Source organism: Panthera onca, chromosome A1 (genome assembly GCF_046562875.1).
Source record: "Panthera onca isolate mPanOnc1 chromosome A1, mPanOnc1 haplotype 2, whole genome shotgun sequence".
In the NCBI taxonomy this organism is placed as follows: Eukaryota; Metazoa; Chordata; class Mammalia; order Carnivora; family Felidae; genus Panthera; species Panthera onca.
In genome coordinates, this window is record NC_138339.1 from 147,803,535 (window position 1) to 147,810,680 (window position 7,146).

General features: G+C 42.5%; 1 long non-coding RNA gene across 1 annotated transcript in view; it reads left to right on the forward strand.

Annotated features, from left to right (window-relative positions):
• LOC145715518 (uncharacterized) overlaps positions 1 to 6,649 on the forward strand; it is a 44,553-nt gene extending 37,904 nt beyond the window's left edge. The window contains exons 2-3 of the long non-coding RNA XR_014137745.1: positions 3,943 to 4,020; positions 5,406 to 6,649. This is a non-coding gene — a long non-coding RNA (uncharacterized LOC145715518). The remainder of the gene's footprint in view (positions 1 to 3,942; positions 4,021 to 5,405) is intronic.
• The last annotated feature ends 497 nt before the right edge of the window (positions 6,650 to 7,146 follow it).

Below are 7,146 nucleotides of genomic sequence, written 5' to 3' on the forward strand. Positions count from 1 at the left end.
GAGGGTAGTAATAGCATCGTCCACCAGGCATGTCTCAAGGATCGAAAATATCCATATTTGTAAAATACAGAACTGTGCACAGCACATATTTCTTAGATGTAAAAATGTGTAATAAGATAATCCAGCTGTCTTTCCATAAAGCCACAGGAAGCTGCCTCCCTGGACTTCCTTCCATTTTTTAGTTTTCCCTGTAATGCAGCCATGCTGCTGCCTGGAGATGCATTTAGGGCCCTTAGAGCCCACACTGATTTTCTGGAATTTAGGGAGTCAGGAGTTCCCTAGTGTAGGAATGTGTTTGTCCTCTGTCCTTTTGTGTTGGCTGTCTCTGTTGCAGGTGGAGACCCAGCTGCTAGTAAAGGGCTTGGATGTGATTGAGTTCGACCCATCTCACATGCAGGCAGAATGGTCAGCCCGCAGTAGGATGATTCCCTTCAGAACCTGTGTCTGCCCCAGGGGTGAGTCCTGGGCATCAAGACCTCAGTTCCAGTAAGAAGGTTTGCAGGAGGTGGGGGGTGTCTCAGCACTCCCACGTGCCCTGATCTGGACCCATCCCTGAGTCTTGGTATCTTGTACTGCAAAGGAGGATTTTTATCTCACCCACCTGAGTCAGGCCAATTCATGAGTCCAATGTGGTTAATTTAAGGACTCAGGACTTGAGTGACATCTCCTAAATCACTCGCCCAATCCAATACTAGTTTATGAGGTCCTATAACAGAGAGGGTGTGTCCGACCACAATGAAGGCAGTGATCGCAGAGCAATATTGAGCGTTATGTGCTAACTGCAAAAGTTCTTGAGGCAAAATCGTGCTCGATGTATTCAGGAAGACATTGCCTTGGAAACTTTGCTCCTTCTGTGTTAGCTGTTCATCACCAACAAATGCCAGTCATTGAGCTGGCTCCTCTGACTCAGGTGTCAGGCACCTGTGCATAGAGGCTTTCTCAGAGGAGGACACCCTCCTAGGCACTGCCCCCTCATTCTGTCCCGGACCACAGCCAACTCTTAGTAAATCCCAGCGCGGATCCTTGGCCAAGTACATCTCTCCCACTGGTCTCCAAGCTCAGTCAGATCATGGATCATGTCTGTAAGTGAAATCAGATGTAGAATGGTTTCTCAGCCCTGATGCTACAGTGGACTTCTTTCTTAAAAGCCCGTCCCAGTGTTTCAGACTTAATTATTTTGGGCCTGAGGCCCAGGGATACGTGTTTGTAAAAAGTGTCTGAGTGATCCAACACAGTCTGGGTAGAGATCTCCTTTAGAGGAACATACCTTCTCATGAGCTACACCTGACGCAGGGGCCTCCTTGGTCTTTCCCACCCCACTGTGCTGCAGGAAGGATCAGGGAATTTAGTAACTGAGTCCCACCCAGGCAGTAGACTAGAACTGCCTGGAGAGGCTTTCACAGTGGTGATGGGGTCCCTTTGCAAGTGATTCTGATGTGATGATCCAGGAAGGATCCATAGTGTCAGTGCTAAATGTCTCGGATGGTTTTTAAAATTTTTTTTTTTAACGTTTACTTATTTTTGAGACAGAGAGAGACAGAGCATGAACGGGGGAGGGGCAGAGAGAGAGGGAGACACAGAATCGGAAGCAGGCTCCAGGCTCTGAGCCATCAGCCCAGAGCCCGACACCGGGCTCAAACTCAAGGACGGTGAGATTGTGACCTGAGCTGAAGTTGGACGCTTAACCGACTGAGCCACCCAGGCTCCCCAAGTCTCAGGTGGTTTTAATCCACAATCGGGATGGAGAAGCTCAGCTTTAAAAGGATTCAAATGGTCAGGTTTTTCTGTTTTTGTTTTTCTTGAGAAATTGAAGAGTTTTATGAGAATCCTTGTGACTTGGGGCAGAGGACTAGGGCCTGACCTAGGAACTCTTGAGACTGAGATGCCCCACCAGGGGTGGGGAGAGGGGCTCAGACAGGTGGCTGCTCTCAAGTGCCAGCAGATCTTCCTGCACCCATGCCAGTCACTTATCTGTGAATAAACTGCCTACCTCATCAGTTCCTAACAGAGTCCCTCTGTCTGCCTTAGACACACTAGACAGAGGCTCCTGTCCCCAAGAATGTTCATTTTTTTTTAAATGTTGCCATTCATAGGCACCCTCTAGCAACTCTGTTCTCTCAAAGCTTATAATCCTCATGGAGTATTTGTCAAAGGACTACAAATCTTTTCTTTTCCCAAAGGATTGCAATTCTAATTATTTTCTAATTTTTTTTGGTAATAGAAATGTGATTGTGTATAATAAAGTTTTTCAAAAGAAAGACTAAGTCAAGATTTTCTATAAAAACACTCATTTTGATAGGTTTCTCCCAGAAAATGTACAGAAATAGGTGTAAGAGACAGTGAATTTGCAATATAAGATACAAATACTTATAAAGACATTATCCCAAAGCTTCTGCTGCTTCTAGAAATTTCAGTTCCAATTTGAAATGGTTTTGAGGATCAATAATGTTAAAGGAAGATGCTGCTTCTGCTAGAAAATGCTGAAGGCAGGATTGAAGCCTCTCCTCTCTGAATGTACAAGTTTTCACATGTTGGTCACTGGGCCTCTGAGCACTAATAATAAGAGTGGGGAGGGAGGGATGGCATATCTCCAGGCACCTGGAATCTGAGCTCCCTCTCTGTCCCTTGGCCCCTATATTTTTTTCTCAGTATAATTCTGGGTCCCACCCAAGCCACTGACACCAGGATGAAAAGTGATGAGGGCCACTTACAATTTCACATATTTTCATGACCTCGGGTTGTGGAAGGGAAGGAATCATGTGCATAGGAAACTGTGATTTTTCAACTGTCTCAAGTGCAGACAGCATCACATTTAAATGGTCTTTAAGTTCAAGACCTGATTAAGAGTCAGAAGAGGTCCACATCTTCTGCTGGGGCATGAGGTCTGCCAGCACAAGTATGGGAAATGAATGCAGAGATGACCAGGCAGGACCCAAAGTTCATGAAACCCATCTTAGTACTTGGATGTCTTCAATATATTTCACTTGTCAGGGGACTCGGAGCTTGACATTGGAATGTGGATGGGCTTGGAGCTGGTCCTGGGAAGTAGGAGAAGGTCATGTGCACAGGAAATTGCTGAGCGGAACAGACCCTTTCAGGGCTGGCTTAAATGGCCCAAACCCTCTTCCTGGATCACTGCCTCTGAACTTGCCTTCCACAGGGGCCATGACCTCCTTAGCACCATTGCTTTGGGCCCCAGTTATAGAAGGACAAACTCTGTGTTAAGTCCTTTCCAGTCTCATGAAGACAGGACCATGGGCAGAAGCTGGTCTTCTAATTCTGCACTCTGCTCAGGGCACAGTGTGATGGCTGGGCCAGCCCATGTTGGTCACTTAAGAGCCATAAAGTTCAATATAGAAGAAACCTACCTGAGACCTAGGGTCTACTGCAGGGCTTCTCCATAACTATGGGCCAGGGTTCATTTGTTGGCCTTCTGTATAGTCCCGTGTAAGTCCTGCAAAACCATCAGCATCTGGGGACACCGTCGCCAGCTCTTCTCTATGGCCCTGGGCTTGGGCACAAAGGAATCTTTGTCAGGATGGGATTCTTCTCCTTTGTCTCAAGATGAAACTCATTTCCAAAGATTCCCTATTCTTGTAAGAAACTCTAGGTTTCCTGGTCTCTCCAAGGACTGGTCTAGAAGGGACAGAGAAATGTGGATGCACCTTGGCATGACTGTGTATCTGAGTGGTTTTCAGAGATTCTTTTTCTACACTGACAAGGCCCACACATGCCTTTGTCTGCTGGTGGGAGATGATAAATCTTTAAATGGGAATGTCAGGAACTGGCATCACTAGGAGAAGCAATGTCCAATACCTCTACTCACGGGTATGTCAGGAAGCATCTCTGCCTGGATATTGCTTAATAATGAATAGGAGTCTGAAAGCCTTCAGTTAAAAGGATTGTAATTACTGATCTAGAAGGGATCTTCCTTTGTTTCAGGGAGTGTCAACTGTCCTCATGAAAGGCCTTGTTCTCCTTTAGGTTGCCAGGATTTTGTGGACGAAGTCAGAGCTCCAGGTATGTGGAGTCACAGGCCTGTCATCCTCGCAGCTGCCCTGTGGGCTGGAAGGGGAACTTAGGGCTGATGAAGGTGTTGAGGCTAGGACTGGAAATACAGAGAGAAAAAAAAAGTGTCTGTTCAATTGTTGTGACCAGAAAGAAAACCTTGTTTCTTTTTCTTCCATTCTGTGTTAGAATTTTTTTAAGCTTATTTGAGAGAGAAAGGGGGGAGAGAGGGGGGAAAGAGGAGAATCCCAAGCAGGCTCTGTGCTGTCAGCATGGAGCCCAACATGGGGCTTGATCTCCTAACTCTGGGATCATGAGCCAAAATCCAGAGTTGGATGCTTAACTGACTGAGCCACCCAGGGGCCCCTATGTTATAATTTTATATTTCTGTGAAGAGTCACCTAATGTAAAAAATAGATTGTTTAACATGAAATAGCAGATTCACAGGTAACCCATTATACATTAAAATATAATATTGAAAATAATGACTTTATTAACACTAAGAACTGAGAAATGTGTCATTTTAAAGTAATGAAGAACCTCAGTCCCAAGTTAGGAATCAATAATTTACCTCAAAATTCTTACAGAGCTTCCCCTTCTGCCTATGATGCAATAACAAGATCCAGATTCCCTCCAGCATCAAACATAAAAAGCCAGATGAATGACATTATCTGCATGTCTCAGACACTGGGCAAAAAGATGAAGGACAGTATCCGGAGGCAGGAAGCAGGTTGGGGTGCCCAGCTAAGAGCTTGCTAAGCTTCCAGGATGCAGTGAGGAGGGGATCCAGGCAAAGAGTGGGGGGAGGTCTCCCTGAAGTAAGGAAATAGGGATGAGAATATGAGGAGGGGAAGGCAGCTGGGAATCCAAGAACAGACTTACAGAGGGGAGGAAGGAGTGGCTGAATTGGGGGGGGGGAGGTTGAAGAGCAGCCAGGAAGAGGGGTCATTGAATTATCTTCAGGTATAATGGTGAGTGCAAATTGAAAAATAAATTCATTTTCTGGTGCCAAACAGGAAAGATACTACCCCTCTTTTTTCTTTCAGAGCATTTTTTAAAGAACACCTGTATCTGCAAATTCTTTCTCTGTCCTTTGGTATATATTTTTAAAAGCAAAATAACCTTCTTGCCAGCTTTTCATAGATCTAGAATGCCTTTCTCTAGTACCTGGGAGCCATCTCTATAAAACTGCATTTCACACAGAGTGTCCTTCTAACTTCAAATATGCCATTGAGAAACTTCAGAAATTATTCACACAGAGTCTTCTTAATTGTAATCAAGGAAGGTGGAACCCCCTATGCCACCATCATCCTGGGAGGGTAGAGCCTTAACTCCAGCAGGTGCCTGGCTCTAACACACAAGCATACCTTTTAAAATATTAAAAATTATTTTTCCAGGAGAAGATGACAGCAGAGTAGGAGGATCCTAGGCTTGTCTCATTCCACAAACACAACTAGATCAAATCATCCTAAATACCCAAGAAATTGACCTGAAGACTGACAGAACAAATTCTACAATTAAAGGGGGGAGAGGAGACCATATAGAAGAAGGCAAAGACTTAGACAAAGTGCCAAGATGGAGGAATCCATCCCAAATGAAAGAACAAGATAAGGACACGGCCAGAGATCTAGGTGAAACAGATATAAGTAACGTGGTTCATGGATAATTTAAAGCAACAATCATAAGGATACTCACTGGGCTTGAGAAAAGAATGGAAGACATCAGTGAGACCCTTACCACAGAGATGAGTTAAAAAAAAATCAGAAATGAAGAATGCAGTGAATGAGACTGGAGATGCAATGAACAGCAGTCTGGAAGAAGAATGAATAGGTGATATAGAAGAAAAAACAATGAAAAATGATGAAGTTGAACAAGAGAGAATTATGCAACATGACAATAGACTTAGGAAATTCAGTGACTCCATCAAACAAATATAATAACATTCATATTCTAGGAGTCCCAGAAGAAGAGTGAGAAAAGGGGCCAGAAAATGTACTTGAAGAAATAATAGCTAAAAACTTTTCTAATTTGGGGAAGGAAACAGATATCCAGGTCCAGAAGGCACAGAGAACTCCCATCAAAATCAACAAAAGCAACCCACATTAAGGCATATTTGTAAAACAAAGTGATTAAAAAATCTTAAAAGCAGCAAGACAAAAGAAGTTCTTAACAAGAGAAAACCCCATAAGGCTAACTGCAGATTTCTCAACAGAAACTTGGCAGGGAATGGCATGATATATTCAAAGTGCTGAATAGGAAAATACAGTAGCCAAGAATACTCTACCTAGAAAGGCCTACTCATTCAGAATAGAGAGATAGTGTGTCCCAAATAAAAACTAAAGGAGTTTGTGACCACTAAACTAGCCCTACAAGAAATATTAATGATGACTACATGAGTGGGGGGAAAAAGAGACCAAAAGTGACCAAGACAAAGGATCAGAGAAAATCTGTAGAGACCACAACAAAACAAGTAATAAAATGGCAATAAATAAATATCAATTATTTTGAATGTAAATGGACTAAAGGCTCCAATAAAAAAAAAAAAGGGTGTCAATGGGTAAGAAAAAAAGACCCATCTATATATTGCCTACAAGAGACTCATGTTAGACATAAAGACACCTGCAGATTGAGGAAGTTGAGAAACAATTATCATGCAAACGAATGTCAAAAGTAATACTTAACATCAGACAAACTAGACTTCTTTGTTATTGTTTTTATTCTGCTTTGGTATCAGCGTTAATACTGGCCTCATAGAATGATTATGAATGTTTCCTCTATTCCAAATTTGTAAGATTTTGATAAATATTGTCATTAGTTTTTTTGTTTTTTGATGTTTGGTGGAATTCAATGAAACCATGTAGTCTTAGATTTTTTTGTCCTGGGAGATGTTTGATTCCTAATTCAACTTTCATTCTTGCTACTGATCTAAGATGATTTCCTATTTTTTGGATTCAAGATTCATGATTCAATCTTGGTAACTTGTGCATTTTTAAGGAATTATCTGCTTTTTTTCTGAAGTTATCTTGGTGTGATAACAGATTACTATAAATAGTATTATACTATGTATTTCTGTGGTATCTGTTGTATTTTCCACTTCTCATTGTTTTTTGCAATGTAAAGAATTGACAACTTAAAAAA